Consider the following 27,760-nt stretch of genomic DNA (forward strand, 5'->3'; position numbering starts at 1 on the left):
CTTACTGAGAGCCCTATGGCTCTCCCAGCACGACAGCCACCAAGCCCCTGAGGCCGGTCCCCGAGGCCGCCCTCCCGTGGCCGCCTTCCGAGGCCCCGGGCCGAGCCCCCCGCCCAGCCGCCCTTCAGCGGCCGCCGCCCGGAGGCGGGCGGGGCGCTGCCGCGTTCCGCCCTCCGCGGAGCCTCGCCGGGCCCCGCCGAAACCTCGGGCGGCGGCACCGGCCGGGGAGGAGGAGGAGGAGGAGGAGGAGGAAGAGCAGAAGGAGCGCCCGGTCCTGCCCCGCCGCCCGCTTCTCTTCCGGCGGCCTCAGGTGAGAGCAGGGCCGGGCAGGGGGGAGCCGCTGCCCGCCTGGGCGCGGAAAGGTCCGGCTCCTGGTAACGGCGACAGAATGGGAATAAAGGCACAGAGGGAGAGGGGGGAACAAAGGCTGAAAGAGCGAAACTTGTAGGTAACAGCGCCCCGTGTTGCGCCCTCTGATTGCTCGGGAGCAGAGAACACCTCCCAGGCCCGCAAACCTGTGCCCGAGTTTGTGTGCGGACCGGAGGAAGGCTCGGGGAGTCCGGGGCCGGAGTTTGTGCTGTGTCTGCAGCCAGATGAGTGGGGAAAGTACCCGCTGGGTAAGGCGGTGGTGTATAACCCAAACCCGGCTTTGTGGAGTGCTTTGGGTGCTTTTTTTGTACTTTTATTCTAAAAAAAAAAAAAAATTAAAGAAAAATAGGGCTTTAAAATACTGAAGGAGGTACTTAAACATCCAAAGAAGACTTGAAATGTGTGAAGAAGGTTGGCTTGTCTTATTTTTTAGTGCTGATGAACAAGTCAGTCATTCAGCTCTGCTCTTGGTGGGAAGCGTTACGGCATTTCTGTAATAAGTGAGCACTCAATAAAGGGATTAAAACATTGCAATACATATAATGTGATGCTTGATCATCATTGTTTGATCACATTATGTTTGCCTGAGGGAGATAAAGCACATCGCTTAGCAGGGGCATGTCATCCTGCAGATGTCACTGAGGATCCGGGACCATTTTAAGGCTGCTGAACCCGAGGCTGCCTCTGTAATCATTAGGGATTTGGTCTGCAGAAGTGCTGAAGTCTGACAAAGACACTTGAAAGCATTTTTGGACGCTAAAAGTAAATATTCAGTGTAGCGTTTGAATTCAGTTCAGCACAGAAGCCTGCTTTTCTCCTGTCAGTGTGTTAACATTTTATTTGTATTGCTCTCTGCTTAAAGCGTTTGGTCATGGACCAAGACCACGCTGTGCTAAGTGCTGTGCAAATACAAGGTGAGGAAGTCCATGCAAATGCATCTAAAACTTGTGGGTTTGATTCTGAGGCAGTTGTGATTTATTATAGGAAAAAAAGTGTCCTCTGCTGGACATGGGAGTGTGAAAATTTCTACAGAGTAAGAAACAGATGCACCTATTACCTGTGATAGTGGTTTTGCTGCTTTGTGCTATAATTCAAGATGCTGGGGTCTTGTTTATTTATTTAAACAAACAAAATCTGTGAAATTGTTTATCATTAAGCAAGCAGGATTGCAGGGAAGAAAGAGTTTCTGTGAGGGTTTAATGGTTCTGAGTAGGTCAGAAATAAACAAATAGCGTGTTGTATGTGTGGTTTGTTGTCTGTTTATTTTAAAGAGATCCTGATCTTTTGGGTGTTGATGTCCTGATCTGGAAGTTTTTAAATGGTCCCCTGTAGGAGGGAGAACAATTTGTTGCAGGTCTATGTTAAGACCAGTGATATGGTGTTCTCATGGTATGCTTGTGCGTATAGTGAGGTAAGTACTTGTAAAATAAGTCTGTGTTGTAGTGAGTGATAAAATCATCACTCACTGACAGCGATGTAGAACAGAAAATGAAGAGCATGAGGAACAGCAGCCTCAAAACAAGAGAACAATACTGATTTCTAATGGCTGTTATAGTATGTTATTTATGCTTCCAGAAGCCATTACTAGCAGCAATTAGGGTCATTGGGGGTTCTTGTAAAGAAGCCATTAAAGTTCTTAATTTTTTTCATAATGAAGCTACCATCAACACCATTAGGAGTAAACAGGGAAGACACTTCATTCCCTAGTGTATGTGGATATTTATGTTCTCATGGTTTGTGCTAAGTGAAAGAGCAGGTGCTGGTAGAGAGCTAATTAGTTTAGGTGTTAGCCTAGAGACAGATGATCGTTGTCTTCTGTTATTGTGGGTGTTTATGTAATTGCCAGTTGCTCTTGGATCAAAAAAGAAGGCGGGGGGAAGATAATATTCCTTGTAGAATTAAAAAACAAAACAAAACACTCTAAATTGAATTCTTACATGTCTATTTCTTGGGATATATCTTTGACTCGGATTTAATGTAATGTAACAAATGACTGATTTTAATCTATTGTGAAGGCTTTAAAACACAGAGTGAAGTACTTCACACAGAGATTCCTCCCTCAGTCCCATCATTTGTGTTCAAGCTACATTTTATACATTTTATCTTTCTGGAAAAGCCTGATAGTTGGAAGAGTTTGGTGTTTAGATTAATCAAATACAGTAGTTAAAGTGCACTGAGCAGGTCTTCTACATTCAAACCATCTTTTGGGGCTCCTATGCAGAAATCTGTACATGCATTGATAAATCAAAGACTGTTTTATTGCTAACAAGAAGGTAACCCTACACCTGTGAGCTGCCGGCAGATGGAATAGGTGTTCATCAGGAGCTGCCTGCTGCAGCCTGGCCTGGTGCCCCATGGCGCGGCCTGCCCTGGGCCTGCATGGCTCCTGCCTGGTTCCCCTGGCGCTTCTGCTACATTTTGTGTCGAGCAGGTGTTGCCAGCTGTGTGTTCATCTTCCCACTCTGGCAGGCTGAGGAAGAGAGTATAAATATAGATGTTGTGTCTGGAAGTTGAAACTTCTGGTTATGAAACGCAGTGAGTCCTTTTTCCAAGTGTGCTAGTTGCTTGTTCCTGCTGTTATTTTGGGCTAGATTTAAAGCTCTTGTGTGAGAAGCATCTGTGCTTATAAACAGTTCCAGAGATTTAGGCATACTGTTAAAAGGGAGTTAGAGACCTTGGTTAAAATGAGGAAGTTCTTCGGATGAGAACCGGGACCTTCTCTAACTGGAGCCCTGTCAGTACTGACGTTCACAAATGCCTCTCGGTGAAATGCCCTGTAAAACACCTTTTGAAGCGCTAACCTGTTCCTTCAAAGGCTGAATGCTGCTAAATAGATCATCTGTTAAGCTGGTATCTGTAAAGTTTCAAGCTGATTATTTGCTAAGCTGACAGGATATTACAGTGTGAAGTAGTTTGTAACCACTCTGCAGTTAGATCATCATGCATTAAAATAAGGAAGTGTAGCTTCTTCCTTAGGTCACTATGGTGTACTTCACAAGTAGTCAGTGTCTGCCGTCTGCTGAAAAACATATTTTATATTTTACCTTTTGAAAGCAGGAAAGATCTATTCATTTGGAATTGACTCATACTATTTTGAAGAACCATTTTCACCTGGAAAGAAAAATGATGTCTATTTTTATCATGAGGAAATAAAAGAGTTTTATACCATTTTTATTAATTTCCATCGTTATCTCCAGAGGTATCTTTTGCTGTTGCTTACCTTTTGCTTTGTATACCATCCTGTTTTCCTGAGTCACGCCGAGTAGGAACCAGGCTGTCCTGCAATGTGTCAGCTGTGGCTGGAGCTGCCAAGTCGTAGGGTGGTCAATAAAGGTAGAGGAGCAAGCAATAGATTTGGTCTTTCCTTTTGCATGTTTTTCTTTGCTTAATAAGCATAACATATGACAGCGTAAATATTTTGTGCTGTAGTAATATTTCCTGCATATCATCTGTAGGTTGCTACTGTAGCTGAGTATTCTCTCTTTGGAGTTACTAAAATGAAGGCAGAAAAGGTGAAGTCATTTCCTCTAGGTTATGCAAAGTTAAAATGGCAAAATTTAAGCAGAACATGGGACTGCTGTTCCTTTTCTAATGGAGGCATTGTTTTAACTCAGTAGCTTGTAGTTATGACATGAGTTTATATTGAAATGTATCCTTCAAATAGAAACATTTGTTTTATGTAGCCTGATTTCAGTATTTTTTATTTCATATAAATCAAGCAGGTGTTCTCTTCTGTGTGAGCCAGGCTGCTGTTTTGTTTTGTGAAAAGTTCAGCAGATTCAGGTCTGCCCTTGGTTTAAAGACGAAGCCCAAGTTGGCCCGAATGAGACCCAGGGTTGTACGTACTGCTTTTCCGAAGAGCTTCCTTGCAGCTCGAGTGTTCCTCCCTGTAGAACTGTGTCTGAACAGCTGTTCTGCAATCCTCATTTCAGCATTAAAAGTAGCTTCTGGTCTGTAGTTAGACAGAAGGAACAAACAGGGTGTGTTTAACTTCTGTTTCTTGACATAAAACTAAGTGAATAAGTAACACATTGCAGTTAAACACAGAAATCACAAAGACTACCAAGGCTGTAACTAATGTCCTAAGTAAAAGAAAGGTGACGAGTGTCTTCAAATATGGCTGGCTGTTTCTGGCAACTTCCCTCTGAAGTGCCCACATGCTGTACATATGTGTATGTCTGGTTGTGCTCCAGAAGCTTGCAGGGGAACTGACTGAGGGCATTTCCAGCTTCGCTCCGATGCCTCCTGCCTTGCAGTTTGCTTCAGAGTAGCTGCAGGGCTTTGTATCGTCCTCCATTCTGCATGATCCATAAACGAGTACTATTTGACATGAAAGTTGTCTTTGATCCCACAATCAAAGGAACATATTTTTTCTGAGATGCTCAGTGAGCATAGTAATAAATTCTCTTTTTATAAAACTGCCTTGTAAATGACTGGTTATAAAACCATGAGTGTACTCTTGTACTGTAGCGAATATAAAAATGTTTTTAAAGGACTTTGATTAAGCTCTAAGGTCTTAAGTATGCATGCTTTATATAAGGGAAGGAGGCACCCTCTGTAAGTGTTTTATAGATAGATAAATGTAGAAATAGCCTACATGTGACTTTTCACGTAACACGTTACTTTTGTCTCTGGGAAAAGTTTTGTTATGACTAATCATGTTAGCATTTCGGTGAGTTGAATAAAATATTTTAGTAAAATGTAACATATCCCTAGGTTTTAGTCATTATTTACTTAATGTCCAATCTGTGCATTTTCTGCTTTATTTATATAAAACATAATTTATTTGTTCCAGGGACTTCTCTTTAAAACACTCCTTTTTTTAGAACTAGCTGATGATCAAGCCACCTAGCAGTGACTAATTTTTATTCAGATATAGTCTTCCATCCGTGTAACCAAAATGATGAGGCGACAAGGATGCCAATAACATGACAAAGCACAGGAAAGGGCTGGATAATGAGTACAACTGAGAAGCAGCCATCAAGTTGGATTTGAAGCACACTGAGGCACAAAGTCAGCTGAAATTAATGGAAATGGACAATAAAGTCTGATCGTTTTAAATGGCAGATATTCTTAGCACCTGGCTCACATCAGCCTGAATCCATCTGTTACATTACTTCAGGTAGGACTTGCTGAAACAAGCTTAAGCTTAGTCAGGCAGAGGGGGGGAAAAACAGATTGGGGCAAGTTGAGAGAGAATGAACTTCCTACTTGGGCTTTTCTGCGTGTTTACGGCTCGTCCTCTGTTGTTACCACTGAGCTTCCGTGGGACTGAATCAAAAAAATGAGTTCCAGTAGCAGAATAAATTTTCAGTTTCCATTTCCTCATTTGAAAGGAAGCCGGGGTATGGCTATTGCCACTTTCTCACTTCCTGATGCTTTCTGCCTGATCTTCTGCTACTCCTTTGCTAGCAATTTTAGGCAGCTGCCATGGAGGTGACTGCCATCTCAGTATCGAGTTGGGTGGGGGAAGTGGTATCTGAGGAGCAAACATTTATATCTTTGTGTGATACACTTTTACTGGAATAAACGAAATAACAGAAGAGAAATATGAGTGGTCTTTACTACTCTCTTGCCAAGAGGAGCGAGCCTGCTTGCTCTGGCTGCATAGGTAGCCGAAGTCTGAGGTGGAGCATCAGTGCCACCAGAGCTGGAGGCCTGGCTGGGCCTGGGGAGAGCCCAGCTCTCTTCTCCCCCATAAGCAATCTGGCAGGGGATTTTTTATCTGGAAAAGTCTTGTTTCATCCTCTAGAACTGAGATAAACTGGCAGTTGCTTCAGAATCTTGTAAGCTAATAGAAGTTCAGCTTTTTGTGGCTGGTTTTGATCTTTTATGAACTAGTCATATACAGTTCATGAATTTAAGTTTGTTTTTTTTTTTTTTTTTTTTTTCTTCTAGTAAGGGTTTTGCATATGTACAGGAGAACACAGCTTCTTTTGGGAATGTCCTGGAACCTTAAATTGCTTTCTGCTTGCCAGTTACGTAAATGTCTTTGTAAAGTATATTTTCTGAAAATACTCATCTGTGATTCTGGTGGGATTCCTATGGCATGGCTCAGAGAGCCGCTGCCCTTAGGAGAGGGCAGTTCTGCTTGCTTCCCCGGAGCTGCTTCCACCCCTCCTCGAATTGGTCCTGCTGCTCATCTGACCTGCTGCTGAGCTGTTTTGGGGAACTACATGGGCAAAAAAGCTATTTTTTTTAATTGGATAAGCATTTTTTTTCTTCTGAAGGAACAGAACAACCAGGAGAGAGGAAGTGGCAAGACTATTGCTGAACTTCTGGAGAGACAGGCAGAGACCGTTCCCTTCTCTTAGGCAGTAGCTGTGTTGTAAAACTGTGCTCCTGTTACCCAAGTAGTAAGCTGTAGTTCTGCAGACATGCTGGAAAAGTGACCTGGGCTGTATTTTGGTTTGAGGTATTGCTAGCTGAATTGTTAGCCTAATTACAGTACTGCATAAGAAAGATCTTCACTCCTCTGCTTTACTTTTACAGCAGGAAATGAATGTGAAAATATTTCACTTTAGTACTTCTTAAAAAAATCTATATTTTTTTTTAAGTTCCTGAGGAGCATCCTGTTTTGGATTTTGTATTTTATACTCTTCATTTTTAGTCTGCTAATTGTGATAAAACATCAGCTATAAGCCCCCCACTCCCTTTTCTCTCAGGACACTGCACTTTTAAAATAAGGCAGGAGATGCAACATGGTGCTATATTGACAATTGTGTTGGCACATACTGTGATTTGGTTAAGGAAGTGCGGTGTTTAATGTAACACAACAGTATGGAATTCACAGATGTCGGAGGGTAGTCAAAACTAGGAGTTGCTCTGAGAAAGTGCGAATTTGATAGCAGTATAAACACCACATACATCTTTCAAAGAAATGGGGAAAAAAACAGCACAGTTACTTTGTAAATGTGACTTGATGTGGTTCTTACAGTGCCACAAATATGCAAGATTGCACACAGGCAATTTTATTCCCCCACGAGCTGACGCGATGATTGCATGCATGTTCAGAGCTCACTTGCAGAGTTTCAGAGCGTGATTTAGGGACATCAGTTGTCAGCGTGAGCAGAACTGTGCACGGGTGTTACATTGCTTCTGGTGAGATGCAAACCAGTGAACTAATAACATTGCTGGGTGATGGCGATTAAATAGGAATTCATGAATAATATATTGGAAGAATAAAGGGGGAATTATCTCTTCCCTACCCCCCTAAGATTCTGGACAGATTGAGGCAAGAATCAGGCTGTTCGTGTTCATATATTGAATGTGTGTGTTCTGTAACTGTTGATAAAACATGTTTAGGCAGGGAATTTGGATGTAGTTGTAGCTAAACTGGTTTTCCAGAGTAACTTTAAACACTTGTTTTAAATGTTGAATGAATTTCTGTTCTGTGTTCATACAGGCTGTGATGTTTTAGAAATGTGTTCTGCTGTACTTGTCCTGGAATTTTCCCTAGGCAGTGATGGTAAGGCTTTTCTTACAGTTATCTCTGCTGCCAAAAAAAAAAAAAAAAAGAAAAATACATGTAAATACAAGGAAAAAATTAAATGTAATTTCTGGAGGCTACAGAATCTAAAAGATGCTGTGCTTGTTTGTCTTTCTGGAAGGCTTCTCATGTCCTTCTGTGTACAGATATCCCAGGCATCATTCTTTTGGTTTGTGGATTTACAGATGGAGAACCAGCATTTTAAGAAGCATTTACAAAAAAAAAAAAAAAAAATAAATCATGTTACTTAGTGGTAAATCCATGAGGAGTGTTCGCTGCGGAAAGTATGGATGGGAATCAGTTAATTTATTTTGTCATTAAAATCAAGCCAAGGAGTGAGGCAGCACTTCTCCAGCATACAGTGTATTCAGCATGCTGAAAGCTGTGCTGAATTACGTAGCAAGTAGTTGGAAAGAGGATGAAGTGTTGCTGTTCTTACATGCTGGAAAACATCTCTAGAAATAGAGGGGATTTCAAGAGCAGGAAAAAGTGGCTGAGGGGGGAGATGAGAAATGACTAACTGTGGCGCTGTACTCACAGAAATGGGCTCGCTGTTGGCTGCAGGCAGAGGAGACCAAATTATGTTGTATAATAATACTCTTTTGGATCTTGGTAAGGTTTTCCAAGATCCAGAGTCAGGCTGGATTAGCGCTAACACTGAGACAGAGACTCTGGAGGTACCAGAAGGGGAAGGCCACATATCTCTTCTGGAAACCTGGCATGATTCAAAAGCTCTTGCCTGCACTTACCCATTGCATTGGAAACCAAAACGGTCAGAAATGTTGCCTTGAGTTGCAGAGACGTGAGCCCACGCTTAGAGCAAAGCTCTAGCAGTAGGCAGAGGAGCTGTGTGGTCTCAGTGTGGAACAGCCCTATCTTTCTTTTCAGTGTCATGGCTGAATTTAGTAAATTCTCTTGTGTGCTAGTTGGTGGTTAAATGACCTGATTCGAGCCCTGTGTGCAGGACAGCGGTTAGCAGTGTTTGTGCCCACCCTGTAGGTGGGTGCTCCAAGGCCTTCAGGGGGTGAGGGAGGGTCTGGGCCGTGCCTCCCCAGGCTCCCTCACAGAGCCCAAACCTTGGAGCGACGGCTCTGGGCCTGAAGGTCAGCGCGACTTGCTGCGCCTGTGTAAAGGGAGCTGTTCAGGAGGCCCGTCCAGCAGGACCGCTTCACTCCTGGAGGCCGGGGTACCTGGTAGTCCCAGGGACACGGAGCAAGTTGTGGGGGAAGTTTTTAAAGGTTTTCAGGTGATGCTGGAGATCGCTACTTAGTGCAAAACCAACTATCCTGTGTGCCGTTCCCTGGGTCTGCCTTCTCTGGGGTATTCTCTGGGGATCTGGTCGATGCTCGGTAGGGCTCCTGTGTCTCCGTGCTCCACACCCCTCAGTGCAGGCTTTTCTTTGCTCTCCCCTGTGAGAAGGATCCTGGCAGGCTTCGATTCTCTTACCGGTCCCTCAGCTGCTGGTTTGTGCCTCTGGTCAGGCACAAACCCTTGGGTGGGCTGTTGCATGGTTACCTCGCGGTTTGAGTTTAGACCTGAAAAACTGGTTTTTATAAGCGCTAACCACCTGTTCTGTTAGGGAACAGCCCATGTAATTGTGGACGGTCTTTAATGATGTCTTGTTCAGCAGCGGAGGCTGAGTGCCGCTCCTCCCTCTGTGTAGTGCAACACAATCCATCCTTCTAACTGGGCTCCAATTCTTGAACAAAAAGTTACCTATGAACAGTTAGAAATGTCCAGCTGACCTTCAGAATACGGGTATTGGTTCCCTGGGTAATCAAAAGGAATTCGTGGTTGTAGAGCAGAGCTGTATTTTACATCCTTGTTCTTTCTCCCTCTCCAGAAGTGCGTGCAGCCAGGCTACCTGTATGGCTTCTAATGCTGACGTCAGGGAGCAGCTAGGTAATTACGGCTCTGGTAGTTTTTAGCCAATAATTGGGCTGGTAACTGGTCTGCATTCAAACCTAAGAGGATGACTACACTCGTGTGTATTATTATCCTGTATAAGGTAAATGTGAGACAGTTTTTTCTACTTTTATATACAAGGGGATGTAGTTTGTAAATTAGCATTTGGTCTGAGAGATTTTACATGCTATTAATCCCCAAATTTTAATTGATCTACTAATAACTTATTCATGTAATTATGCAGTTAGTTTCCTTTACCATGATAGTCTTAAAATATACATATTTAAAATCTGGACAATTTGATAATTTGGACAGACTGTAGAACATAGAAACTACATTATATGCCTTGTGATTTGAAGTAAGACCCCTGTCAGAATGACTGTAAAATGAAATTTGATTTAGTCCTAAGCTGCTTTGGATATTTGCCTGTACTACCCATGGACTGTTATGGGCTATTGATTATTAATTTTTTCTATGTTGAGGTATAAGATGCAAAAGTAGGCAACAGTGATATTTGCCCACCTGTCCTTTCTCTGTTAAAATAAATATACAAACAGTATTTTACAAGGTAATAACCTAGGAGATGAGGGAAACACCCTCCTTGCAATATTGCCAAATGTCACTTCTGAGTTGTTTTTTTTAAAGCATTTTAATACTGTAAGACTCATCTTGCTCTTCCCTTCTCAATTTTGATCTATTTTTGGCCTAAATTTAGTTTTTCTATGCAGTCAAGTGCTAAAAGCTTGATTAAAACACACAATTTTGTGATTTAGTGACATACTAAAAATGTCAGCAAGCATAAATATCCTGATATAGCACTAACCTTGTCAGCCAGAATGCTAAATCATTCTTATAACTTCCTTCCTGTCTTAATGGAGAAGTCAGCAAACCTTTCTGCGCTTTCCTAGGGCCTGTGACTTACATTTTTATAAACGTTTCCCTACAAAGCAATTTTAATTCTAGATTACAAGCACACTAAATGATGGAACATATCAATAAGGTTATGTGCTGGATATGTGTAATACGCAAGATGTTTTTGTGTTGATGCTATTGTCTCGTTTTTATGCTTTTGTGCAAGTGACTAATTTCTTAACAAAGACTAGTGGTAAAGCCCCCTAAAAACAGTAGTAGTGAAACTAAATAAACCCGTGTTTTTGTTGATGGTTCCTGTTTTTTCTTTTGTTTGAGTTTGGCCAGAATGAGAATACACCTTTCTTATTTGGGATTTATTGACCAGGATTTTACCCTGCGGTTTGAGTTCCTTGATGTTCCAGAAGATTCACCAAATATTCCCTGTTCCTTAGGCTGACCTTCTGTTACTAGTTTCTGTAGGATCATAAAAGAAGGACAAACTGGGAGAGTCACTTGACTGCTTGGAGCAGCAGTCATCACCCAGCCAAGCACTGATCCCTGAGGGAAAGGGGAAATCCAGTCTGCACTGGCTCTGGGAAGGTCAGGCGCTGTGTGGTCACTGGACTCCAGCAGTCGGTGCCGCCGTCCGCCTTCCCGCTGTAAGCTGCAGGAGGAAGGATTAGTATTGCATGCAGTCGGACTGGTACTTCATTCAGCATTTTTGCTCACAACTATGAGTTTTCTGTATTGCATTTTATTTAAATGACAGGTTTCTTCACACATTTTTATGCTAGCTTCCAGGCATAATCTCAGTCAAGATGAGACTTTTGTGAATACCATTTTCTGCAAATCTTAAAATTTTTTTGTTTTGGGTTACTTAAATTCTTGCTTTATGTTCACAGTACAGATTTATTTTCAGCCATGATGTCGATTATGCAGACATCTAGGGCTCATAGTACATGTAAAATATCTCTTGTACTTGGCACAGTTAATTGCAGCTGCTTTTTTTATTATTAGTTTTTTGTTTGTTTGTTTGTTTTTTTTTTTTTACTTCCGTGCGTCACCCTGTCTAAGGATTTGGGATTTCATAAATTAATGTTTTGGGTGGAGAGTTCAGTGAATGTTAGTTTCTCTGTTCATTGTCTGTAGCCATTGTCTAAATATAAAAACTTATTCTTGCAACTTAGTCTGTGCTTCATATCTCTTACTGACACAATACAATTTGTTTCCCAATGGGACATCACTTGTACTGTTAGCACCTTAGTCAGAACTGCTATGTTCCCTCTGCCTTTTTTTTAAATCCATTTAAGCTGACAGTCTGAAAGACTGCCTTTTTCTATGCTTGTCACTGAACATGTTCAAGCAGCTGTGATGTTAGTGGGTTTTTTGTTTTGTCTTTTTTCAAAAACTGAAGCAATTACGCTTAGAAAGTTAAGTTTTGATGGTTTGTTTGCATTTAATTTCAAACTATTTTCTCATCTTTTTTTTTTGAGCTAGAATATATTTATGTGAATAATTCAGAAAGAAACAGTGATGAAATTATTGGTACAAACAAGTATGTATGTGCTCGAATACATATATCATCAAGTGGTATATACTTTAGTCATTTGAAGAAGTTGATTGCATTTGCTTTAACAAAAATACATGCCAGACATTATTTACGCTTCATCCTTTTGCTTCCTCATTTCTGACTTCTTGTATTATCTGTACACTTAGGTTTACCATGGTGACAATGTAGAAGTCTGGGTATAAACCACTATCTCATGGTTTAACTAAATGTTACAACATTTTTATGGCTGTGTGTAACACGTAGGGTAGCTAAAAATGTAGACATGCCTGTTTTATGCACGGCTTAGGTCACTGAAGGATTGCATATGGTTTATGCTTTTCCTTACCCAGAAACACTTGACTGTTAGCTCCTGAATGAAGCGGGCTAAGTGATAGAGGTGAGTACAGGTTTTGTCATGTTGCACGTTGCACTGTATTTCTGCTTCATTTGTTAAATTGTTGCCTTTGAGACTTTTTCTCTTTGCAAGCTTCACAGTATTTCCTAGTGAAAGTTTGTCAGAAACAGTTAAGTGACTTAATTTAAAAGCAACAGAAATATCTGAGGGAAGTTTTAGTGTAAAAGTGGCTTTTGGATTTGAAAATATTTGGGGAGTGTGTTATTTTAGAAACACTCTGCACATACACAAATGTTTGTGGCTTTTCTTTACTTTATCAGTGAGCAGTCATATGTCTTTCTAGATTGGAAATTAAATGCAAAAATACCTGGGTTTGAGATTTGACTAGGGAAGGCGTATAAAGTATTTAAAACATGTATTATGAGCTTCAAAATAGCCGCAAAAGGACTGATATTTTTTCAGTTTCTGTGCAGAACTTTTTTTTTTTTTACTAAAAGCGTGAGTTGAACCTTTTAAATGGTTCTCTTTATCTTGAAATTCCTTCAATAAATCCCCCCCCTCACTTGCACTTGAATACAGATACTTTTGGCGTTTGTCTTGCCATGCAACAGTTGTTTTTTTTGTTTTGTTTTGTTTTTTTTTTAAGTTGGAAGAACACTTTTTTTTTTTTCCATACGAAGTTACTATTTTTTTAGGCAGCAAGTTCAGCGTGATATAGTGGTGGAAGCAGAAACCTAGCAGGTAACAGATGTGAATATTATTTGTAAGGTGGTTCTCTCAAGTCAGATTTTTTTTCTGGCTTTTTCTTTCTGCAAAGTGCTGATAGCAAGAGTATAGGAGGCCCCCTGACAAAAGTGGAAAGTGTTCTGGGCATTAACAGTAATTTGGCTCCTGGAAGTTGCCCAAAGTATTAGCAGTACGTTCTGACTCCTTCTGAAAACTGAAGTAACAGATCTTTTTCTAATAAGCACAAGTCAGCTTGGGTCCTGCTCTACAGGCTGTGTCAGTCATCACTTCTAGCAGCACAGAGCCCCAGGGATCACTGCAGGGCATTGACGGGTTCAATACTGACTCACAGGAAAGAGAGCCACTGCCTAAATCATTGCCACTGATCTCAAAAAATGATGCAATTGCCATTCTCCTCCCTGCTCTGGGAAGGCATCTCACATCTCCTCGCTTGCTGCTGAAGTTTTCAGGGATGGGATAAGCCAGTCTGACTGGGGTGAGTCTTCACTTGTAGTGGATATTTATCAGTGCCTCTTAAATTCTTGAATATTTCCTTGACGTTATGGACTGTGTATAACCAAACTGAAGCGAGAATTACTGACTACTCTGACTGCTTGCCTAGCAAAGACGTTGAGAAGTGTGTTTTCCCCGAGAAGCTGATCTTTTCTATTGCTGGCTCTTCTCTCGTTATCTCAGGGCTCAGGACACGTGTGGGAGCACAGCTCCTTCCCGCGGGGGCTTTGGTGGCACTGCCAGGTGAAGGAGCTGCCTCCTGCCTGTGCTCTGCAGCTCCCTGCTGTCGGCCGTGCCGGATTGCTGACCTGGTGGGTGCTGTAGAGAAAAGGAAGCAAAAACTGAGGGACGCAATAGGTTATTTTTGAGCTGAGCCTACCGAGCGTGGGCCTAGAAACATTCACACGCTCGTAACGAAACGGTGATGTGGCATGGTGACACGATGGGAGGAAGAGGGGAAGAGGAGGGGAAACTCTTTGAACAAGCCCCTGTCCCAGAGCTGTAGCCAAGAACTATGGGTTTAGCTGCTAAAAAATGAGCAGCTAAAGCTCCTCTCTAGCTTTCTATTCACTAAACTAATTTAAGCTGTGTGTCTGTGGAGAGGGGGCTGATTTATTAATAAGTGCCCTTGCCATAGTAGCTGTTTGTATGTGAATAAATCCCTGATAGTGATGCCTGTCATTTCACTAGGAGGCTGTTGTCCCGTTACATTAGGGCTCATGGCTCAAGCAGTAAGTTGGGCTTTAGAAATAAGGAAGTGCTGGCAATGGCCCATGTGTCAGGTTGAACCATATGTGTAAAAAAAAAAAAAAAAAAAAAGGTGGTTCAGTTACAGATGCGTGGAAGGGGTGCAAAGGCCTCTGTGATTTCAGCCACTGCTCTGTCTTGACAATGTTTAAATAACATGGTTTTATGCTGGGGGGAAAAAAAGAAAAAACAACAACAAACCTTTCTTTCTCAGGTTATCAGAACATAAATTATTTTCCTGCTTGTGTAACTGAAATTGCAGCACTGACTCTCTCTGTAGTTTTTGTAACCACCATGACTGTCAGTGGGAGTTGAATGACTGGCATTTTGCTCTCCTTAGCACGTGTTCTTATTTAATTTTATTTTTATTTTTGAATATTATAATATACAATAACTTAATTATTTTTTATGCAATATTTAAAGCCTGGCATTGTGCTTCCTGCCACAGCTAAAGAGACAGGCTCCTCCAGGGATATCAATTTCTGGAAGCATGATATTAAAGTCCAACAAAAAGTTTGTGTCAAAGCTGGTGATTACTGTAATGCATTGTTAAAGACGCAAATCATTTTGGACTATAAAATGTCCTGCGAGTGTTCATTTATTTTGTCAGCACCTTTTGGGGATTGATGATGGTATTAGTTCAGCTCCTTTGGGAGAGAAAAAGGGATATCACACAGTCAAAGCCAGCCAGCAGGAAATCTGTGGGAGAGCCGAAAGTTAGGAAATGGATTTTGAGTTCTTCGCTTTAACCGCAGTGGTCATCCTTCTCATACATAGGCTAAGAGCTTCAGAAGGTTTGAGAATTTGTATGTGCACAGGATGGAAAGAAGGGATTACAGGCAGGAAAAATACCTCTGGAATTTATTATGCTTTAACCACAGGATGTGGTTGTTAAAATAATGTCTTGGGTTTTTGGCAATATTTGGATTTCATTCCTGCTCTTGAACTGTACTGAACAAACTCAGTGAAAGTTAAAAGTAATCAGAATTTTGAAAAGCAGGGAAGTGGCTGTGACGCTAATTAATAGGGTGATTTATGCTTCCACTGGAGCTCTCTGATCTACCAGATAAGATCTTGCCAGTGAACTATCAAGCCTGGGTTGTATTCCCAGATTTGCCTCTGAGGTGCTTCATGGCATTTAGTTAAGCACTTTTCCAGTATATAACTGCTTGCTTTCCTCTTGCGTTTCTACTTCAAATGTGAAGTCTCTGAATCACAGATTATCTTTTAGGAAACCAGCGTTTGGTCAGAGCTTAGGGCTACTACTTAATTCCATTTTTAGTCAGAATTTTCTTGGTGTATAGTGCTGGAAAAAAAAAAACACACCAAAACACCTTTTTGTCCCCTAACAATAAAAGTTAACCTTGTAATTCTATGGAATTTAGTTATGTAGTTTGATTTCGTTAAAAGGTATATCCTCTTCTCAGATTGCTTCTAGATTGTCATTTTTGAATTTGTCACTTTCTGCTTTTTATCTCATGCCATTTGATCTTGTTATAGGTGAGTAGTTGAAGTCTACTGTTGCATTATCGGTGTGGTGTATGTTCTGCCTCCTTTAGTTGGTCCTGTATGGTTTCAACTCTATAGCATTCTTCACTCAGCTTAGTTCTGGTGCACGTCTGTATCGTGTCTCAGCCAGCGAATTCCTGCCAATACCAGCCCTGCCAAGGCACTAGTGTAAACCAAACGGCAGTACGACCTTGCTGAGAGAAAGAGAGCTGTAGTGACACCCCCACTGGGTTTTGGCAAAGAGCTTCCAGTGGTGCTGGAGAGCTGCAGCTGCAGGAGTGGAAACTGCATATTTGATGCAGCCTGTAGTAATGGTGTTTCTGCTCTTGCGTTTGCTCATGAAAATAATTGCAATTTTAAATTTGAAATAGTTTAAATATGAACTACGGTTTGCTAAATTCTTAATTTTGTGCTTGTGTCAGACAGAAAAACGCTAGTCACTGAAACGTAAAACCACTCCAGCAGCACTGTATAGCCTTCAGACTTGTTGCAGCAAGAAAGATTGTACCAGCAAATCTTGGAGACCTTCCTAGCTGTGCGTCTGAGACAGGCTCTGTATGGGTCTTCTTACTTCAAACTTTGTGTGTTCAGGAAACAGTTCCTGTGTTAATTAAATATTACTTCCAAGAGACCAGAAACCAGTCTTTGTGTTGAAGTCCTGTTTTCTAGGTGTTTCCCCAGGGGGATCAGTTGCAAGACGTTGGTAGCCAAGGAGTTCGGATGTAACAAAGGTAAAATGAAGAAGAGAACTGAAGAATGCTCAGCTGGTTGTAACAAGTACAGTCAGGCTGCTCTGTTGTGTTATCATGTAGTAATTTTAAAATTCCTTTTATGGGAGAAATTGATACAATTTTGACATTTCTTGTGGTTTTCAAAGTAATTCTGCAGATGGTATAGGAGAGGAAGCAGTCCCAGCTTTATCTGATACAGTTTCAATCTGACTTTTGTTCCTAAGCATTTATATTGTAAGACAGTTTACTGGAGAAACAAGTTCCTGAGTAAAGTAAACTTTAAGCTATGCATCAGTTCAATTTATGTTTCTTTGGAAATTTAGGATAACATGGAAGTGATTTTAAGGAAATCTGTAAATATTAGCCAGGCAGTAAAGTAGAAGGAAACATCTTAGTCTTCATAATAATTTTGGTGTGCTTTATATATGGTTTTATTATTTTTTTAAATTAAAAAAATGATATGTATTTTAAGCATTTCTGAAGTATTTTGGAGAATAGGGAAATCTGATTAGTTGGTATGTTGGTGAACAGATGTCTTGAATAAAACAGGGAAGAATCAAACAGTTTTGGAAGTCTATGCTCTAAACAGGTGTTACATTTGGGTGAAGTATGCTAAGTCTGGGACTTTGTAATACAAGAATAACCCATCCCTCTGTTTGGAGTTTCTGTTAGGTCAAATTTATTGTTTCTTGAAGCTAATGAACTCTCAGTAAAATTAACTGAGAGCTATTCTCATGTCTTTTTCTTCATATTGTAAGGCTCCAAACCTAACGCAAAGGAAAAATCTTGAGGAAAAAAAAAAAAAGTAATAGTGTGTTACTAAGGACTAAACAGAAAACTTTTTTTTTTTTTTAATGTTGCAGCTTGGCTGTAGTTTTTTACAACTTTTAATAGTTTTAGCTTGATAAAGATTGAACACATATTAAAAACAAACAAAAAAAAAGCAAAAAGCGCACACAAAAAAACCAAAACACAAGATAAAACAGATTTGTGCTGCAGGTGCATTGATCCACCAGCTCAATGCCACATAAATAACAAACTGGTAAGTGTGAAAAGCACCTGCAGTCAGAGCAGCAAGGCGCAGTGCTCGCAGTGTAGCTGGTAACTGTTCGGCAGGCAGAATGAGCAGAGCCTGCAAACAGTTGCTAGGGTAATAGGGCCTGTGGTTAGCGCTGAATGCAGGCAGCTTTCTCTGTCTTGTAGATCAAAAAATGGCTCAAAGTACTGCGTGTCGCTTCCTGAAACATACTGCTTATCAGGAGGCTGCTCTCTGTGCCTCTGACGAGCTTTGGTTATGCATACAGAGAGAACCATCTTTTTTCCTCTCTGTAGGTGCTGAAGCAAAGTACTTCTCTCGTTTCTGCTTTTGTTTTCAGTGCTTGTGCATGACGTGAAGCATACTGTCCGTAGGGCCTGGTCCTGACACCCCTTCTGGCTGAGCAGCTTGATCCCTCTGCCCATAAAGTTCATTTTGCATGTAAATGCTTATCAGAGGCTCTGGTGAAAGTTGTATTTTCAGACAGGTATTTAAAAAAAAAAAAAAAAGAAATTTGGTGAAGTTTTGGGTATCAAGCATAATCCTTACTGTAACCTTCTAAGAGCTAACATCATACAAGTACAAATAACAGCAGTTAAGCCCTTTCACAAACACTGAAAACCATAATGCTTTAGCAACTTGCGTAAAATCTCTGAAGTGTTCTTTCTGGGTAATTGAAAAATAAATGAATAAATCATAGCATATGTTTCTGAAAAGCATTATGAAATTTCTGGGACACCCTGGGTGTTTGGACATTCTCCTCACTCTCCTACCTGAGTACCAGTGAGCAGCTGCTGGTATTGCTCTCTGCACTGCACTGACCCATTTCAAAGCAGCTCGAGGCATCTGTCTGCTGAATACCAGGGAGCCATCCTTGCAGGAGAAGTAGTAAGACGAAAGTAAAGAAGAAACCTGTTCGGGCATTCCAGATTGAACATGTACCTCTAATAAGATGTACAGAGGTTATAGTCTCATTTTTATCTCCATTTACGCACACGCACACATACACGCAGCAGATTTATATCTGCCTTTTCAGATCAGCTCTGCAAGATGTGATCTTGTTTTCTTCCTTTCTCTTTTATCTCTAAGGCTGCAGGAAGGCTTTGTCAGGATCTTGACCTTTTTCTTAAGAATTGTCTCCAGTCTCCAACTGACTTCTATAAATACTGATGCCCATGAACTTGGCTAAGTGGAGCCAAGCAACTTCTGTCCAAAAAGTAGCAAGATTTGATCACAGCTTGTCCCAGTGCTTAAGGATGAACTGAGCATTTAACCCCTTGTGACAGAAGTGCTTCCGTAGCTTTGCTGCTGAGTGGGATTGCGTATAGACATGCAGAGTGCACGCTTGTGTGTGTGTTCTTGGTGACAAAGATATTTTAGATAAGTATACAAATATGTATAAATGTATATTTTGTTTTAAGAAAACAGTGCATTGTCGTTGTCAGAGTATAGTAAACTAAGTTTTTCTTCTGTTGATTTTCCTGGCAAAAGACAGAGGATGAGTAGTCCTTTTTTCTTCCTTGAGCTACAAAGGGAAGAAGTAGAAACATTGTTAATGCCTGCGGTGGTCCATGGAATAAAGAGTCCTCATCTTGTTGCAGGTTGGTGTGAATATCTCAAAGATTTGGTGTCAAGAATCATACCTGACTGGGTTGTACTGACTCTGCTGCACAAATTTCAAAATGATCAGGCAGACCACAATGGAGTGAAGAAATGCTACTTTTGCTGATGAATTCTGTGGCCTGTAATGGTAAGCAAACAACAAGATTTTTTAAATATTTTTTTAATCAAGATTCTAAGTAAAATTTAGGACCATAAAACCCCAGAGTAACCTGTTATGCACAGCTCAGCCTTACAGTCTAGGTAAAAAGTACCTTCTCAGTGGCTTCACCCTGCTCTGGGGATTGGTTAGATGTTGATCAGCATGATAAACTTTCATGTGATAGTGGCTACATACTTTGCTATTTTGGAAAGTTCTTCTGTGGACTCTGTGTTGCTCCAGGGAAGTAACTTCAGACTTTTTTAGAAAAGTAACATTTACCATATCCTGAAGTTTTGCTATGGCTATCAAATTATTTCATGTTTTGGTATTAATTATTTCTGTTTTATAATACTAGTTAACTGAATTTAGTATCACTGAATCCAAAGGGTAAAGCTGCTCAAGCATAATTTAATTGAAGTGCCTGCTTCACTTCAGCTGTTGCCTCCTGAGACACCAATATTTCCCACAGTGACTCAGTGCTTCACATGATGCAGGTTTCCAGTAGCTTGTTAGTGTAGAGAACAGTTGGGTTGGCTGCCAAGCAAAGCTTTGAAAATGAAAGATACAGGATAAGATGAAATGAGAAAGATAGTGATTACAGATTTGTGTTCAGCAGTTGCATTATCTTGGTAGACAATCAAAACTTACAGTGTAAATTCCCATGGGTTATGTGGTTGCCTATGGAGCAGTACAACACAGAAAGCTTCGTACTGTTTCTGTACACCTTTCTTCTTTCAATTATCCAAGAGACCATACCCAAGTACTTCTGAACACTTGGTTCACATAGCATGTAGTATGGATCAGTGGTAAATATGTATGAAACCCCTAACAATTTTGAAGCTTCTGTTGCTATCAAGTATGACTGAAAATATAAGACTTCAGAGCTTTCATCCCATTGGTGGTGGTTTATTTCAGTGAGCTCATAAATGACCTTTCCTAAACCCCATGTTGTGTTTTTGAAACCTTACTTAAACATTCTGTTCTTTTTTGGTGTCTCTTGTGAGCTGAGGTAGGGTATAACAGCAGAAGCAAAACTTCCTGTCAGAAGCGTAGGTATGTCTCCTTAGTGGTACTTTAGTGCTTAACCTCCAAGGGAGGGAACTTCCTTATTGCAAGTGTTAGTTTTAGTTTTGGTTTTGGCTGTAAAGCATGCATGTGGTGGTGTAACAAATACTGCATGGCTGATATTTGGAGATGTCTGGGGAATGTTAAAATCCCCTTATATAATAAATAGTACATAGAAATAAGATTTTAAAAACATGTACTCTATAGAATTTACTGTTGAAGTGCTGGTCATTAAATAAAGGGGAATTGGATTTAATATGTCCCTTTTCCCCTGTTTCAGAAATGGAAGGAAGGCTTTCTTTATGAAACTTTAAAGGCATTTTATACTTCAAAAATATTTGTACTGCAATAGCACCCTGCAGTACATTGTTCCTGGTGCTGATGTACAGTCATGTTGGTTCCATTGTCCATCTGTCATCAGCTTTGGGCTGAGGTTTGTTTCCAAAGTGAAATTGTCTGCAGGTCTGATATTCTTCAAGTTAGAGTTCCTCCTGAAGCAGATACAGATGAAAAAGCAGAAATTCAGACAGAAAAAATGGTTTTTACCTTTGGCTTAGATACAAGCAATGTTGTTTTTGTATTACGGCTTACTCTTGTATTTTGGTTATGATGCTTGGTAAAAGCATTTTAAAATGATTGGTTCTATAATAGCTATTGATAACAGTACAGTATGAAGGCAGTGCTGACCTATGCTTTGAGCAACCTTACAGGGTCAGTTACCTACTACTCAGTGACATATTTTCAGCGTGAACATCTATGATAGTTCTTCCAAAACCTCAGAGACTGGGGCGGGGGGGGGGGGGAGGGGGAACCAACAGAACAAAAAAAAACAGACTAAAAACCCAAAGCCATTGGGTTCAGTGCATCAGCTGAGCCTCAGCTGTCTGTATGGGTTTCTCCTCAGGTCAGTAACATGCAAGTATTGTAGAAAGAAGAGAGAGGTGTGTTTATCTTTGAGCCTGCTTCTCTATTTCGCTGTCTTTAGTTGGACTGAACCTAAATCTAAATAGCAAGTGATTTCTTATCTGACTTAGGACAGGTTTTATCTTCCTCCCGCCCATAGCATGCCCCTTATCCCTTGCCATGTTGTGATTGCACCTGTTCTGTGCAAATATACTGTTTAACCTAGAGGTGGGAAACATGCATTTCTCTGAAACTGCAGCACTCCCCCTAAATAACTAAATGAGATGGGGGGAAGGTAAAAGTAATGCGTGATGCCCATTGCACTCGCTGTGAATTATTTATTTATTGAGTGTCTCCTGGCGTACCTAGCTGTAAGAGGCGGCAAGTTACGTCCATGTGCTCTGGCACTGGCACATCAGCAGACTGTTTCTTGGTTGCTTCAGTGAGAGAGAAAAGTGGAGGCATATTTAAAATATTGCTATACAAATGAGAGAGATTTAAGTCTAGATGTAATTACGTAATTCTGTTGAGCTGAGGGAGCTTGTCAGCCTTAGCATCCTAAACAATAACATCGGGAAAAAAAACTTGTCAGTTTGAACACACCTTTCTTCAAATGATCCTTTTTCTTAGTACTAATTTCAGTATAGACTGAGTATTACCTAGTGTAATGTATTTTTTCCCCTATAAAAAAAATGTTTTGAAAATATCAGGGATTTCAGTTTCTGTAAAAATCAGGGGTATTCAGTAGAAAATATTGAGTCTTCCCCCCTCCCCCCTCTGTTGGAAACACTATTTTTACCTATAGTCTTCAAGCTAAATATTTACCTATAGTCTTCAAGCTAAATATTCTGTATTTTGGATTTTTTTTAAAATGTAGTTTATGTTGCTCTTTATTACTATAAATAACTGAACAAGCATTCTGCTTTTGATATAATTGAAATTATACAATGGAAACTTATCCTGACTTCTGAGGACACTGCGTTCAAAGGTGTGACTTTTAAAACAGGTCACAGAAAACTTACTGTAAGAGGGATATTGACTTTTGTGGTCATAAATTCAATTTTAAACCAGTTAGTCAGAAAATCTATTTGTAAGGTACATCGGAGTGTCTAGGACTCATGAAATAATCACACACCTTGGACTTCGAAAGATGCAAAGCACAGCTGAATTCTCTTCTAGTGTGATAATACTTTTTTTACACCCTGGAGTTTGTTGCCTATGAAAATCAGCATTATAAAAGGACTTTTTTTTTTCCTGCTGAGATAGAAACTGAAGTTAATTATAAGGCTGGAGAGACTGTTGTTTGAGCTGCCTTATATTTGCACAATAAACTACCTTGGAACAGCAGTAAACTCTCCCATCTAATTCAGTCACTCTGCTCTGGTTATATGGATTCTTTTTCCTTTTTTACTTAGCTTAGTTTATGAGCTAGTCGTAAATTATGAGTCTTCAGTTTCCTGAGCTGTGTACTGCGTGGATCAGTAGCGCAGAGATTTCTTTGTGACGGGCTAATGGCTCTCCTTGAAGCCTGTCCTGTAACCATAGTGGTATTCGTCAGTGAGCACCGCAGCTCTAGATGCGATATTATCAGTAAACTTCTTTTTGGGCTGTGGACCTGTGAAAATTGATGAGTCAATTAGCAACTCACTGCTGCCCTTGCTCCCGTACTTGTGGTTTGCCTTTCCTTTCCAAATGCTGGGCCAGCTCTGGAGCTCATCAGATGCCTCTGCTCGCTGACACGCTCCAGACACGCTCCAGCACCCAGACAGAGAAGTGACAGGGCAAAATTAGCTTTCTGATTTCTTTGGTGAGTAGGCTCAGAAGAGAGGCCGGTGGGTGCCGGAGTTGGGTGCCTGGGCAGGCTGGCCAGGAGAGGGGTCCAGGTGGGAGACACCTTCTCCTTCTTGTGCTCGGAGCTGCCTGCTCGGCTCGGATGTGTGTGAAACCATGGCCTCTGCTATTTCTCATCTTCTGTTTCTACCAGTGACTGGAAAACTATATTCAAATTACTACTACACAAGTTGTTGTTCTGATTTTAGAGGCTATTGTACAACACATGTCATGAGAAGAAGCAATCTATTCAAATAGGAATGCAAATAGAAAACGTTTTAGTTTTTCTTTGCAGAGTATTTAGCACTATCATCATTACGGCTCTGAGTGCATAGTGATAACCTTTGTTTTATTTCATTGATAATGATTGTTCTGACACATGTCGGGATTTCTTCTGTCTCCTGATTTTTTTTCCAATTGTCAGACTATTTTTTTGTATTGTTTTGGCTTTTGTATGTAAATAGAGCTTTGAGTGATCATGTGAAGAAGTGGGAATGCTCACTTCTAATAGGAAAACAAGGTAAATGTAGATCAGATTTTTTCTGTTTTCCAGAAGGAGCTCTTCACAAATTAAACATAAATAAGGAAGGTGGAATGACACATAAAGAACTTCAGGGTACAAAAATGGTTTACCTTTGTAAAGAAACTTACTGCACAAGTTAGATTTACTGCTGATAGCAGATAAGGCATTACAAATGCATCTGTTCTCCTTTTAATATTTTTATAGGAGCAGAAAAAGCTAAGATGACTGCAGGCTAGCATTTGGAAGCAAATTCCTAAAAGGAAGAAGTGTTGTCTTTAACATGAGTGGTATTTCCTGTGGTGACTGCTGCGAAGTATGCAAAATCCAAAAGGATTGCTAACATTCGTTTCCTAGACTGAATTAGTTGTGGAGTCCACTAGACCGTAGATTATTTTTGCCTGAAATTCATAATTCATCTACTAATACTCCTGCAATTATTCTATTTGATGATTACAGATTCCTGATTCCCTTTTAATATCTGCTAATGGGTAATTATGGTCAGCAATCATTCTTGTCATGGAAATTGCTAATGTAATTTCAGAAACACTGTTGTCATTTGTGTGAAACAAAAGATGGAATGGAAATCAAAAGTGCACCTTTTTCTTTGATGCTGTAGTAGTTAAAAACAGAAAAACTGCTTCTGCTCACTTTTGTGCTTTGGCTGTTGAGAAAAATAAGGCAATATATGTCATTTTACTTGATTCTTGCTATTACGGTTTGGGTTTAGTATTTCATGGTTGAGACTGCTTTTCAGTAAACAGCTTGAGGCGGGTAAGACTTGAGTCCCTGGCAAATGAGCAGCTAAGTGGAAAAATAAGTACTTATTATCCAGGCAGTTACTGAGAACGTGTTTGTGAATACATCGATAATTTCGAAATGGAAAACAGAACTGCAGTGTACTTGGATCCTCCTTGGAATGGCATCAACTTGGTCAGTGTCTGGTAGGGACAGTACTTGTAAGGAAAGGGGAGAAAGGATGTGATTCCTGGCCATCTGCGTCAGTCCTGAGTGGGAGACTGAGCAGGAGGATACGGATTTGCCAGGTCCACTCCACAGTCTGAAACCTGAGAACAGTTTGTGCTTCATAAATAGAATAAAGGAAGGGCCTACCAAGAGCTGTTTTGTTGTTATCAGCCTGATTTTTGTGTCAGATAGCACGTTGTTCTGTCGCTCCACCTTGCGCTGTCAGGAAGGAAGAACGCTCTCTGTGCCGCTGTGACGGGAGCTTTCTGCTGTGCTCTCGGCGCCTCGGATGTTCTCCCGTGTCTCCCTGCTCGCCCTGCCCTGGCACCGGTCCTTTAGGACAGTTCAGAAGTTACTCCGTCCTTCAGCACCCTCTGCATGCTGTTCAGGACAAGGCTGGAGATGGAAAATGAGGGAAGTCCTGGCAGCTGTGGAGGCACAGGGATGTAATCACCCCATCAGGTGATGTGCCTCTTGTCTGAGGGATGCAAGTTCCCAGATTAGTTTCCCTGGTGAAGAGACTTGCCTTTTTGTAATTACTTATCTTGAGCCAACTGCAAAAGAATGTCTTCACTGATTTTTTTGTAATATGACTTGTTAGTGTAGCCCAGGATATCATATTTATGTTTTTTTATATATATTTTTTAAACACTTGGTCTCTAGGCTCTGCAGTGTGGCCATGTCTCTTCTGCAACTCTTGCGTCCTGGCCAATTCCTAAGCAAATGTTGTATGTTGACACAGAGCGCTGCGGACAGTTTTAACTAGTCCAAGAGAACAAAAGAGCATCATTCCTAGTAGCTTTCAGTCTTCTATAACAAAATCCTATGGCTTTGTCCAGGAGACGAGAGTGTAGTGGTATTTGACAGCTGATACTAATGGGAAGCAACCACAGAGCTGCTGTCAGAAATACCCAGTTTTGTGGAAGACAGAAATAGCTCTTTTCTGGTGAGCAAGAGATGGCTCTGTGTGTGTGTGTGCACAAGATCTTGCCCAGTACTTACCTGGGTAAGTTTCTGTTGCTGAATCTGAATGCAGCCTTGTTCCCAGTGCATTGGAACAGAATAGATTTACTAGGCTGCAGCTGTTTGATTCACATTCTGAAAGGAATCTTACTGTCTTTCTTTTTCTTTTCTTTTTTCTTTTTTTTTGCCTATCATGAGTCCAATGTTCTTGTGTATCCATTGGGCCAACTTCTTTATCTGGCCAAATATTTTTCAAGTTTACTGCCATGCACGTGGCTGGAACTCATCTAGATCTGATGGAGTTTTATTCATTTGTTTGGTACACGTTCTTGTCAGTTCTCAGTGCAGTTTCCAATCCGTACTATTTGGGTTATTTCTTATATATATATACATACACTGAACTAATCCTGTTGACAAATTGTTCCTTCTCCTTTCTAATTCTTCAGAACACAGCGAAGACTTCCAAAGAAAGCTTTTTTTCTTGATAAAGTGACGATCAGAGCTCCTTTTTGTTTGCTGCTCGTGCTTCTGGGAGTGCTGTTTGGATTTTGTGGTCTATTGCCAGCTGAGGGTTACATCTCTCTTGTGGTGTCAGAACGCCAAATCTCCAAGAAGTAATGACCAAAAAAAGTAAAAGTGATGCTGTGGTGAACAGTGCTTAAGTGATCCTTAAATACATAAACAGGAGTGCCTCGACTGATGATTTTACTAGTGTGTCATGTCATCTCTGAGACAGAACATTTCTCCCTCTCATAAGTATTTCTTCTCTGCTTTAAAGTGGCTGTTGGAAAAAAAAATTCAGAGCGGGAGGAAGGACAAAAAGAGTGGAAACTTTCAGCTAAGTCTGTTAGTTTCTTGAAGAAAGATCCTTTTTTTAAGGAAGTTTTAAGCTAATGGGAGGAATTAATATCACTAATACTATTTTTGTGTTCAAGTCTGGTTAAGTAAATTGAAATTTTAAAGTATTTTGCTTGTACTGAAGAAGCACAAGTTGCTGGGTGGCTCTTTCTAAAAAGGGTTCTGGTAGTGGCAGCGGATGCAGGATGCAAACTGAAACTAGTCCAGAACTGAATTATTCATCTCAAAGTAGTATTCATGTAGTGTATTACAGATTCCTGTTAAAACAATACGGTACCATTTGGGGTTTTCTTTACTAAACGGAGTTTTTGAGAAGAAAATGCTGTGACCCAGGGCTCATTAGTAATTACTTGCAATGTATGTCAGTGTAACAATCAGGGAAGGAATACGTGAATCAATAAGCTAGCACTCTCTTACTTTATTGAGATGGATTAAGTCATTGAAGAGACATGTCTCTCTGATTTTTGTGTCCTGTAAAACTCTTGAAGCCATCCCTGAATAGTATTAAAGCTGATATTTGACATTTTTCATCTTTTGAATATTAGCTAACTGAACCAGAGCCACACTGTAGTTCTGAAGAATAGATTGTGCCTGGTGGTGTATTTTCCTTGGCAGAGTCAGAAGAATAAATGGCAGAAGAAAAGCTGTAAAGTCATTTTTCTTGGATTGCAGATTAAGTAGCCCAAGACAGGATTATATGTCTCATAATTGTGAGTGTATCACTGCTTAGCAATTAATGGTTTTTAGAAAATGGATTTGGTTTTGCAAACTGGAAAAAGGCTTTTTTTTTTTTAAGAGCCTTTCAAAATATCTATTATCATAAAAATTACCGTAAAATTGTATTTCTGTGAGTATATTAAATAATTTTTTCTTCTGAGAATACACACAGAGAGGGGTCCCTGCCCATGGCAGGGGGTGGGAACTGGGTGATCCTTAAGGTCCCTTCCAACCCAAACCGTTCTGTGATTCTGTGGCTGTCACTGATTTCTACGATGCATCCACACACCTTTGCAAAAGCGCAATGATGCGTATGCAAATAGCATACGTGCCAGGTGATTTTTTTCAGGTAAAATATGGGAGACCTTTTTATTAGGAAAGAAAGCTCAGTAACA

At 40.5% G+C, this 27,760-nt stretch overlaps 1 protein-coding gene across 6 annotated transcripts in view; it reads left to right on the plus strand.

Moving 5' to 3' along the window:
* ADCY7 (adenylate cyclase 7) overlaps positions 1–27,760 on the plus strand; it is a 61,469-nt gene that overhangs the window by 175 nt on the left and 33,534 nt on the right. The window contains exons 1-2 of one of the 6 annotated variants that reach the window (XM_083794823.1): positions 5–310; positions 19,383–19,531. The gene's annotated coding sequence lies outside the window, so the exon portion shown is untranslated. Of the gene's footprint in view, positions 1–4; positions 311–461; positions 618–12,035; positions 12,562–12,581; positions 13,742–19,382; positions 19,532–27,760 lie in introns of those variants that run through there. The other 5 variants (XM_083794826.1, XM_083794825.1, XM_083794827.1 and 2 more) reach the window with 5 other exon arrangements.

Source organism: Anser anser, assembly GCF_964211835.1.
Source record: "Anser anser genome assembly, chromosome: 11".
In the NCBI taxonomy this organism is placed as follows: domain Eukaryota; kingdom Metazoa; phylum Chordata; class Aves; order Anseriformes; family Anatidae; genus Anser; species Anser anser.